This window comes from Sceloporus undulatus, chromosome 1 (assembly GCF_019175285.1).
Source record: "Sceloporus undulatus isolate JIND9_A2432 ecotype Alabama chromosome 1, SceUnd_v1.1, whole genome shotgun sequence".
In the NCBI taxonomy this organism is placed as follows: domain Eukaryota; kingdom Metazoa; phylum Chordata; class Lepidosauria; order Squamata; family Phrynosomatidae; genus Sceloporus; species Sceloporus undulatus.
In genome coordinates, this window is record NC_056522.1 from 332,048,274 (window position 1) to 332,058,409 (window position 10,136).

Here is a 10,136-nt window from a genome sequence, read left to right on the forward strand (position 1 = left end):
AAGACTTAAATTCTTTTACCACAATTGAACACATGTAAATGTCACTTCTAGGTGAAAATACATTACAAAATATATTTGTGTATAAGTCGACCTCATGTATAAGTTGAGGGCAGTTTTGAGGGCCAAAATAATGGATTTTGATATGACCTATGGATAAGTCAAGGGTCAAACATTGGAGCATGTTACAAAAGCTCTAAAGGGGGAAACAAAGCACCACTTCCCTCCCTACATCTCCTTCTCTGGACCTCTCCCAAGGGTCATAGTCTTGCCATGGAAAATGGGGAAACAAGCCTGGGCTTGCTCTCTCTCTTCCTTTTACCACCAGCATTTCCAGGCTCATGGCTTGCAAAACAGGGTCAAACCCGTCCTCTCTTCCCGTTACCAAAAGCACCTCCAAGGCTCATGGCTTGCAAATCAGGGTACAGACCTCTCTCTTTCTTTCTCTGCCCTTCACCCCCAGGATTTCTAAGGCTCATGGCTTGCAAAACGGGGTACAGACCTCTCTCTTTCTCTTTGCCCTTAACCTCAGAATTTCCAAGGCTCGTGGCTTGCAAAAGGAGGTACAGGCCTGGGCATACTCTCTCTCTGTCCCTTGCCTCAGCATCTGTTTGTTAGCTCTGGCTGTGAGGGAAGACTGAGGGATAACCCAGAGAGAGAGAGAGAGCGGGGGGGGGGGGGGGGGGGGGGGGGGGGGGGGGAGAGCATGCCAGGACTCAAATGGGGAGCTGTTTAAAGAGCCCTGGCTACAGAGGAAAGTGGGCACTTCTTTTAGGAACTTTACAAGCAGTAGTAACTTATTGCCCCATATATAAGTCTATCCATGATTCTGGAGTCCATTTTGGGGCATAAATGTCGCAACTTACAGTCAAGTATATACAGTGGTTCAGTTTCTGTTCTGAAGTAGTCAATGCAAAGGCAGAGAGACTTCATTTTATTTACCTGAACAAGAAAAATTTACACAGCAACACAACTGAACATCTCAACATTTCAGCAGTGAAATTGCTGGTTTTTAAAGTAAATGCTAGCCTAACAAAGAGGTGGAGTTCTTCTCATATTTAAATTAAATCACTGATTTATTCTTAAGAAAATTAGATAGGTGACACTTTATACTAACCAGGAGATTGGAGAATGGCCACTACTTCACTGTGTCCTCTTTCACGAGCCTTGTCCAAAGGAGTCTTTCCATCCTCATCTCTCAAATCTGGATTGGCACCATGACGCAAGAGAGTCTAAAACAATTAATGTTTAATTATGAAAATTATTTAATTGAAGAACTAGTCAATAATGTATGGCTTGCATTCCTACAAAAACACACACACAGAGATTTTAAAGAGTTGCCTTCAAAAACAGCAGAACAAAAATCCAGAATGTATGGAAACATGGGGCCTGAATACCCTAAAAGTACCAGATCTCATCAGATCTTGGAAGATGAGCAGAGTCAGCTCTAGTTACTATGTAATTAAATGGGAGACTGTCAATGAACACCAGGTACTGTAAGCTAAATTTCAGAGGAAGGAACTGGTAAGACCAAATCTAAGTATTCTTTGTCTAAGAAAACTCGAGAAAATACATGGGGTCACCATAAGTCAACAGGCAACTTGAAGGCAGGCAGGCAGGTAGGCAGGCACACACACACACACACAAAGATACTGGATGTCAGGAAAGAGTTGTGCTCCTGTGCATTTCAACATCATGAACATCAGCCACAGGCAGACACTCCTCTAAAATGAAGATGCAGAAGCTTTTCAGTTTAAATGGTCAGTGTTGACTCAGGCCCAAGAGACATGTTAGCACAAATATACACTCCTCAATGCACACGGATGATAAAGTCCCTTCTCCCTGTCTTCCAGAGATCTAGCACTCATGCACACAGTACAGTATCAGAAAAAACTGTAATCTATGAGAACAAGCTTTCTTCTTTGAGGAAAGTGAGTGGGGCTCTGCCAATTTCAGGGATACACTGGGAGAGCCTAGGGGTTACATGTTGTACACCTCTGCCCTGAACTAAGATTTGGGATACTGCGAATAAGATCTGTCACAAAAGTTTCCTCTTTACTTCTGTTCTCAGGGGCACAATTCCTTTTCCCTTGGACATCATAGTGAACTAATTTGATTCAAACCAGAACATTCTGTTTTGAGTGATTGCTCCAAACCAGATACAATCCACACCATGGTTTGTTGTTTCAGAAAGCATAGTAGAACACAAAGGTTCCATTCAATCAGAAACTATGGAATGATATCTTTATTCTATGCCGGGAGGATGTGCCTGCATGCATTCTATGATTCTGAGTTGTATATAAACAATACAAAACTATTCCAAAGGGAGATCATTGCCATTCCTCACTATCATATGAACTTAATATCTTGTACACATTCAGTACAGAACGCAGGTTTTAGTATTTTTACACTACAGCCAGATAGCACTCATGCTAAATTCAAACGTGTCTCATTAGAAGAAATATTAGTATTGTTTACCCTCCTTCTTTCTGCACCCTTCACATTTTCTGAATTCATTCAATGGTGTAGCAGACATTTGTTGAGGCAGGAAAGGGCTTTTTGAAATCAGAGTAATTTATTTGAATTTTTGTTTTATTAAATTATGGAATTAATGGATACTATTAAAATTACCTTTGCTACCTGAGGCCTTCCAAAACATGCTGCATAATGTAAGGATGATGACCTTTGACCCCTATTAACATCAGCACCTCGTTCACAGAGAAATTCAACCTGTTCACAGAAGAAAAATGGCTTATTTTTATTTTATACATTTTCTTTAATGCAAGAATAAAAATAAAATATTGAACCATCATTCTTTTTCTTGTTTACCATTTCTTGAGTTCCAAAAGCAGAGGCCCAATTTAAGAGTGTCTGTCCTACATCATCCATAAAATTTACTTCAAACGCTGGAAAGAAAGAAAAAACATTCTCAAGTCCCAATACAGTTGCTACAATCATATGATGAGCACAATAAGTCTCAGCATTCCACCCAAACAAACCTCTAAACATTTTTTTCAGCTTAAGACATTCAAGTACTATAGTTTTTCAAATGTTTTTATTTATAGGAGGGGCTACATTATACAGAAAAACAATGTTTAAAATCAACTAGAAAATTATTACAGGTAGAATTCTGTTGATGCACTATGCTACCACGTACTTCTTCATCCCGTGATAGTAATGAAGACAGAAAGCAAACTATTGGTCAGCTCCAAGCAGCATGTTTCTTTAGTGTCTTCATGACTGCTTTACCCCATGGTCTTTTTCATCCAGCTGTCATTACCTAGTTATCTAGATTCTGGCTAGTCCAGCAAATATCCAACAAATCCAAATTTGTTGGAAGTCCAACAAATATCTTTTGCCTACCTCCTGTGTCAATGGCATCTATTAGGGCATCAGTATCTTTGCTGCGGATGCAATCTATCAGCTGCCGATGGGAACGCTCCCCAGTGCTATCCAGTCTACGCAAGCCAGGGATTCTGCCTGTGGATCCAGCACTAGACTTTGGCAAAGCTTTCCGTCCTTCAAACAGCAGCACCAAAAGAAGATCTACCAAACGCATGGTATCAAGTACACATCTTTCATCACCCTGCAATGCACTCTCTATAGAATCTGGAAGCTCAGATCTTAGAAGATCCTGGAAATAATTAAAAGTCTGAACAATAAAAATATACAGGACTTTAGAAAATCCAATGAGAAAGGATTACATCTCCACATGAAAAAGCTGAATTTTAATAAATATAATTCAACTTCAGGTATAACAGCAAAAGACAATACTTTAAAAAAATTAAAATACAAACCTACATAATTTTTATAGCACTAAGACCTATTTTTAATAGTTGATCTTTAGAAGACTAATAAAAATAGAAGACAAAAATATTTTTAAAATACCCGCCTCAATCCTCAAATGGGAGAGACGGGATAAAAGTACATATTTTATATTATTGTTGTTGTTGTTGTTGTTGTTATTATTACACAAAATGTGGCCAGGTAATTCATGCCACAAAATACAGAATGTTAAATATTAATACTAAACAATGTTCAAAAGAATTCTTACATGTGTTACTACTGGAGAGCCTCTGCAGAGTGTTGATAACAGGCTTACAATAGTTGACACCTGATTACTCAATTTAGAGTCTGCAGTTGTAGATGGTGCCCCTGTGCTGCTTCGGCCTGGTTTGCAGGCTGAAGATGGTCCCGAAGCTGTGCCACCTGCCGCAGCCATGCGGGATAATAGCTCTTCAGTCAATCCATGTTTAGCTAGTGGTGCTGGATCAACCCCACGACGTGTAAATCTATCAGCTAGGGAGGCAAAACACCGCAGGGCACCATCTGAAACCTGGAGGGGGGGAAATCATAGATTAGAATGAAATGGCCAGATTACAATTTCAAAGGAAACATATTAAAAAAAAATAAATCTTTGCAATCATTCAGGATACCTGTACATGGAAACAAAAATTTAAATAAGTCTACCTTAAAGTACTTTCTTATCTAGGTATGAATGATCTTTCCTAGCAACCAGTCCTTTTCTGGCGGAATTATGTGGAATCCAAATAGGAAAATTACAACCAGTTTTGAATTTAAAATGTGAGATAATGGCAATGGTCAAACAACAAATGTTGAAAAGTCCATCCTGATGTATTATTTAATACAGCAGCCTCTAGGTATGCTAGGCAATGCACATACATTGTTAAACATCAGCAAACATCTGTGAAGAATTTATGAAGTCTTGTTCTTTTTTTTTTTTTAAAGCCATGATGTGTTACTAGCTTGCGAATTTTGGCTTGCTCTAACCATGGTTTGCCAATATGTCTGAACCTGGAATTGACAGATGATTTCATGTTGTTATACATACCCAAAAGGACACATATTTTACCTACATATTGAGCAATGAAAACATTTTAATGAGGGTTTACATCACCGCTGATGAGATGGCAACTGTCCAATGAGATTAGTTCAACGGAGTTGAAAACCATCCTGTTCAGAGAAGCCTTCCCAGGCATTGCATAATTGTCGCTTACTATTTGATGTTCTTTTGGTGCCTGTTTATCAAACCATTTCCTGTATTGCTATGTACTGTATATGCATTATCCTACTTGAGAGTATGTATTTTCCCTGGAAGAAGATTAACCATCCATTATGAAGCCAAGCCCTCCCTCCAGTCCATCTGCCTTGGTCCAGGCCTCGGAGGTAGAGAGGAACTGCTGGACCTCTTACCCTTTCCCTCCACCACTCCCTTCTCCTTCTGTGTCATGTCTTTTTAGATTGTAAGCCTGAGGGTAGGGAACCGTCTAACTAAAACGATTGTATGTACAGCACTGTGTAAATTTACAGCGCTTCATAAATAAAGGTTAATAATAATAATTAGCAGTTGGGGAGAAGTGCAAACCTTTGAGATGCTTCTGAGGGGAGGTTTTAAAAAGTTCTGGATAACATGGGGATCTGTCTGTCTGCTGGCTTCTGTCTTTGGCTTTTGTGAAGCAGATCATGAGGAGACTGGTGAAGTTGGATAATGGAGCCAGGCTCCCAGCTACCCAGAAACATTGAGGACTATAAATCCCACCTGATTGTAAGGTTAGGAACAGGTACAAGTCAGTGGTGTCAAGTTTTTGGGTTTATTTTTCTGGCTGGGCTAAATGTAACTTTGTAAGCTGGTCCTTCATGTAGTGATATCCTTTTGTTCTAGAACTTCTTTAGTGAGAATAAAGCTTTTATTTAGAATACTCTGCCTCTTTGCACTCTTCTTCACGTATCATAGTTTGGCTAGTTCTTCACTGAGTTTGCAAATACCAGTGGAATAACCCAGCAATGTCCTAATGCACTGCTAAGATGTAGTAAGCAATGTTTTTTTTTTAAGATAAAAGGTGGTCTCAGGGGTTCCATCCAGCTCAGCGGGACACCTAGAGAGCCCTCACAGTTGCCATCTCCAAATCTGATAAGCATGCCCTCTATTCCATCATCCAAGTCACTGACTGATAAAGATGTTGAACAGCAGTGGATTAGGCAACTCAGAAATCATGTTTCCATCTAATGAGAAGGAAAGACAAGTATCTCTCTAGTAACAAGTCAAACATGCCTTACGTCAGGGGTAGGCAACCTTTTTGACCCGGGGGCCGGGTTGCTGTCCCTCAGACAACTTGGGGGGCCGAAACAAAAAAAAAATAATTAAATATTGTTTCCCAAAAAAATTAAATAAATAAATAAACCGGGACAAATGTAGGACAAATATTTAAAATGGAGGGCACTTTTTAATTGAAAAAAATGGAGGACACGCAAAAAAAAATCTGCTGATTTTTTAAAAAATGTTAATATAAAATGCATGTTTCTGAGGCTTCTATAGACAATTGCCCCCCCTTGCTCCCTCTTGCCCGCCACTTGCCCCCACTTGCTCCTCCTTGCCCACCGCTTGCCCCTCCTTGCCTCCCTTGCCCACCGCTTGCCCCCATCTACGTCCGTCTGGCTTACGAGGGGATTGTCCGGATCCCGCCGGTAGGCGGATCGCCTATGCTGAGCCCATTGAAAACATGGGCTCATGTGCAGCGGCGCGGAGCGCGCAGGCGCAAGGCGTGCGCGCCATTCAATTGATGGGACGCTCCGCCTCGCACGCGCCCCCGGCTTGAGCCGTATGTCAAAGGCGCGTATGCACGGGCAGCTGTACTGTTTTGGCTGTGCGCTCTCCACACAATCATTCAGTTCAGGGAGGTTGAAGGACTTTCAGAGGAAGCTAGCCAAGCTCAGGAAGATAGTCATCCTTTGGGAGGACCAAGACGATACCATTTTTTCGCAGCACTGCAGAACTGAGTCCCTATGCTGCCTGATAACTGCTCAGTGGTGCGGGACGCTCAATCAAAAATAGGTAGGCTCAGAGAAATAATCAGAGCAGATGGAAGTGTTGTATTTTCATTATGGAGACCAATAAAATGTAATATTACTAGGGAATTCATCCTCAGGGTTTGATCTATAGAACTAAAAGATGCGAGAATCTCCAGTAGAATTGCAGATATATGGATTCATCCACTGGTTCAACCTGCCCTGTACCCCCCTGCTATGTTACCAACAGCAGCACCTGAGAAAAACGTTTCTTAGGACATGAGCACTGATGGCTTTGTGTGACAATAGCAGTGTAGCAAGGTAAAAAGTTCGATTGATCATCAGACCAGCTGTCTCCTGAGGAATTAACCAATGTCTCTGATTACTTCTTTGAAGATACTGCTTTCTCAAGATGGGTTTTAGTGATCCATAATTTCCATTTTATAATAACTGAATTACAGGCTCTAGCGAAGGTAATAGTTGGGATATTTTATAACCCAGCTGACTGGTACTTCTGCACACATTCCAACTGTTTGACACAACAAATGTGGAGAGTCAAAAGGGTGGATTGAGTCAGTGTTATAGCTGCAAAGCACTTTAAATTGGCTGTAAATAGGAAACTAGGCGGCTAAACATTATGTATGTATAGAGTTGGCATACTATAAGAATTATTTTGAAATATGTACAGATAAGAGACATAGTAAGATGGATAAATAAGTGTTAGCCATCGAAGACTTGGCTTTTACTTAGTCCCATTCATTTTAGGAAGTGTACAAAGAACAAATGGCTCTTCTAATTTATATTCATAGCTTTCTCATTACAATGCCATGAAAAATTTGATAAAAGCAAATGCTATTAACTTGATCGCTGATGCAGTTTAAAACTAGCTCCAAAACTGGCACATTACTTAGATATTATAATGCAGTATCTATTTTTGAAGGCTTTCAGGACGCCTGAGGAAGAGGCTCCTCCCTCCTCAACTGTACTGGCTCAGAGGGAGCGACAGGCAGACTCAGCAACATCAGGGACGCTGAGGAAGAGCCCCCTCCTCCTTAACTGTATCTTGGCCCAGAGGGAGGATCAAGGCAGACCAAGCAACATCAGGGGTGCCTGAAACGAGACTCCCCTCTTTAAACTCACTTGTATTGATATTCAAATTTTACTGTACACCCATGTCGCGGATAGCGTCTATAAATAAAACATCTTATTATATTATTTATATTAATAATTTATAATAAAATGTTATTTAGTGCATGGTTATTTTTATTTTTAATTAATTCTGTTTTTTTTCTTAGTATATTTACCAACGTTCTTTCGGGTTTTATTCTCAGATGTCCATCTGTTTTATTATATGTTCATGTTCTTGTGTCTGCTTCCTATGACAGCACAGTAGTTTCGTGTCTAGTGCAGATGTAAATGGAAGATAATACGTATTCAAAAAATAAAAATAATAATTATGGAAGAACGTAGGAATGTCCATCCATTTGTTTAATTTTTATCAATTTGCTTTCACTCCAGGTATTAGAACTCATCTGTACCCGTAGGTCTGGTGCTTTTTGAAAGCTGGTGGCTGAACGCGTGTTGACATTATCGTGACAGTGGGCATTACTTCATAAAGATACTTGCATTTGCTATGGTGTGGTATCCAGAGTGTGGAAAAATGGACCCAGGATTCTATTTTAGAATTTGGTGATCCATCAAGTCTGTTAAAACATGAAGACCATCAGGTAAACTATCAGAATTAATTAGCACATATTGCTGTGATGTCAGAAATTTATGTAGTTGGCACAAACTTAATTCTTTTATAAAAATTACAAAGATTCATATATTGAAAAAATCAGTCGATTGCGAATGTTAAGCTTAAAAATGGTGGTAAGGTATTTAAAATTTTCGGAGATATACATAGGATATAGTTCGTAAATGGCTCACATATTTGAGACAAAAAAAGTTTACATTATACCATCTAAGCTTTTAATGGCACTTGAAGGGTGGGATGAGATTAGGACTGTATACAAAAATTCCTCTGCAAGAGGGTTAATGAGGTGTTTTCCATGGAAGATGGCTGTAAATCGGACTGGAGACGAAAATAAATGTGTTAAATGGGATTTTTTCCCATGGGAAGAGGCGGCTTGCAAATCAGACTGGAAACCTCTTTCCACACAGAGAGAGAGAGAGGCGAGACGAGAGAGAGAGGAGAAACACATGCCTCAAGGCCACCAAGAGTGGGGCACTCAGCTGCTTGTTTTAGGACCTTTCTAAGCAGTACTTGTTACTGTATTGACCCGCATATAGTCAACACAGGATTTAGGGTACATTTGGGGGCAATAAATTCTTTGACTTACCTCGAGAATATTATAGTACCTAAAATGTTTTGTTCATGTTTGGCAAGTTTTTTATGCAGGTAATTTGGAATACTGGTAATGTCCTTTTCCCATCTGATGTTTTTTTTGGCATGATTATTATATTATTGCTTTACTACATTTACATCCTGTCATATTGTAGCTTTCAAGACAGTAAGCTTACCTTCCTGTTACATTTTATTTCAGTAACAACTTTATATGGTGGTAGAAATGTAGTTCACATAGAATCACTCTATAGCCAAGTGGAGATTTAAATTTAGCCTGCATTGTCATACACATGCACAGACATTCCTCACATTAGTTCTACAGTGAGAAAATATCCTTATGATAGTTTTTCTTTATACCAATCTCTTTTTGTTTCCCTGTATGTGCTTCTTACCACAAAGGTAATAGCTTCACATTAGCCTTGAAGGCTAACACCACACACACACCACCACACTTTCTTGGCTTCCGAGTTCCCAGGGTGGATTGGAACAAAGCAATAAAATCAGAGAAACATACACACAAATTAAATAACAAAAATATAGAAGAATGAGAATTAAAATCTGGGATGTTGTGAAAACATTTACAACAACATGATTTGTGTGTATGTTGAAACAGGCCAGTCCCAGTAACGTTTTGTGCAAAAAAAGCTTTACTGCTTTTGCCATTCCTGATTTGTTTTTTCCTTTGCCTTGTCTACCAGTTCTGCCCTGGTCTCACAAACATCTTTGCTAACGAACAAAACTAGCATGTCACTCACAACTGCTGCGAACAGAAAGACTTGAACTCAGAAACGTAGGCATGGGAGGACCCTACAGCCGCGGGGAGGTCGGCCCGCCGCGGCTAGGCTGGCCCAAGCCATGCCACAGATTGCCGCCGGGGACTTTGCCCGCAGGAAGTGGCGTGCAGTGGGGGCAAGGGGGCAATGGGGGTAGCGGCGGCAGGAGGAGCAAGCGGGTGCAAGCGGCAGGCAGGGGGCACGGGAGGCGC

At 40.3% G+C, this 10,136-nt stretch overlaps 1 pseudogene; it reads right to left on the minus strand.

Annotated features, from left to right (window-relative positions):
- LOC121926884 overlaps positions 1-10,136 on the minus strand; it is a 40,031-nt pseudogene that overhangs the window by 10,353 nt on the left and 19,542 nt on the right.